We start from the raw sequence: 2033 nt of genomic DNA, 5'->3' as shown, positions 1-2033 counted from the left end.
TAAATTAATGATATTTAACTATCTTAAATTCCTGTAATAGTCATTTTAAAAAAATTAAATTAATAATTTATACTATATTATAAGATATTTGAAAAAACTCTTAAAGCCTATTTTTTATGAATGAAGTATTGTTTGTTGATGTATATTACTTAAAATTCAAGAATACAAGTAAATTGTACGTAAGTACAACTTATTAAAGCTTCATATTTGAATTCGTGTAACTAACTGCAGATAAACATACTCAAATACAAGATAAACATCTTATTTTAAATATAATTTTTTAAAAATATAATTAGGATAATCATCTAACAAAATATTTAATTATTATTTTTATAAAAAAAATATATTATTAAACCTAAATTAAATTACTTCGTTACTAAACCTAAATTAAATTATAATAAAAAAATTGGATTACAGAAATTACACAAAAAACAAGAACTTTTAAATAGTTAATTTGATATAAATATCGATATATTTTTTTCAAACTTTTATGTTATTTTTAAATTTATATTATATTTAAAAATAAAAACATTATCGCTTACTCAAAAACCACATAAAATCGTATTATATCAACATAAAAAAAATCAAACGTTGAAATCGAGATGTGTCTCGATGCATTGCACGTATTTTCCATTTTCTTCAAAAACTAAAAACATATATGATTTTTCAGTAATATAATACATTTTAAAATTAGTTTTAATATAAAGTTGGTTATTATACAACCATTTACATTTGTATAACTAATACAACTCAATCTCAACCGTCCATTTAATTTGATAAATATGTAATTTCATATTTAATTTGATAAATATGTTTGCCTTCTACCATCTACAACATCCCTATTTATACTAAAAACTTGTTCTAAGAAGTACCCAAACTACACCTTAACTATTCTAGAATATTCTTAGAAAGTGGCTTGGGCCTCTAGATGGGTGCATGACATTACCCCGCCCCTAAAGAACCACCTTGTCCTCAAGGTGGATAGAAAAAATAAATAAAGGAACTCGTGGTTTCCTGTTACACTTCTCCCTGGTCAACAGATACTGAAGTTTTCTGAGAACCATTGGCCCACGAGGCGAGGTTTTACCAGACTAGCATTCCATAGTCGTGAATTGAACATGTCAAAGCTTTCGAAAGCAAACAGATTGCAGTTATTCTTTAACGACATAACATTGGAAGCCTCTCCAAAGTGATACATCCGTGTTGCATTGTCGACCCATATATCTAGTGCAATGGCGTATTCAGAAAGACACTTTAGCCCCTCCAAAAGATGTTGATCATCCCTACCTTGTAGTACTTTCCAACAAGTTTAGTCTTCATTTGACCAAATACAGTGACCGGTTTGAGCGGTCTGACGGTTTTTTTAAACACCTCTAATTTTTAGGCTAAATATCGTCAGACTGCTCAAACCGGTCAAAAAAAAAAACCGTCAGACCATTCAAATCGGTCGAACCTAGTCAAAAAACAAAGATGCGTGTTCTGGTTTTTTATTATGCTTCTTATTTTAACTCTCATTCGCCTAATAAATTATATGGTATAATATATATATATATATATATATATACTATATTATAAAGCATTTGACAAAAACTCTTAAAAACTATTTTTTATGCATGAAGTATTGTACATTGATGCATATTACTTAAAATTTCAGATTACAAGTAAATCATGCACAAATACAACTTATTAAAGTTCCATGTTGAATTCGTGTAACTAACTGTGGATAAACATAATTAAATAGAGGATAAACATAATTACATAGAGGATAAACATCTCATTTTAAAATATAAAAAATCTAAAATATAATTAGGATAATTATCGAGTTCTAACAAAATAATTAATTATTATCTTTATAAGAAAATTATATTATTAAACCAAATATCTATCTATATCTATACCATATTATAAAGCATTTGACAAAAACTCTTAAAACCCACTTTTTATGCGTAAAGTACTGTTTATTAATACATATTACTTAAAACTCAAGATTACAAGTAGATTGTACGTAAGTACAACTTATTAAAGCTTCATAT

This window comes from Cynara cardunculus (assembly GCF_001531365.2).
Source record: "Cynara cardunculus var. scolymus isolate 2C chromosome LG 14, CcrdV1, whole genome shotgun sequence".
Taxonomy (NCBI): domain Eukaryota; kingdom Viridiplantae; phylum Streptophyta; class Magnoliopsida; order Asterales; family Asteraceae; genus Cynara; species Cynara cardunculus.
The sequence above is the reverse complement of the archived record's forward strand: the minus strand, read 5'-3'. Positions refer to the sequence as shown.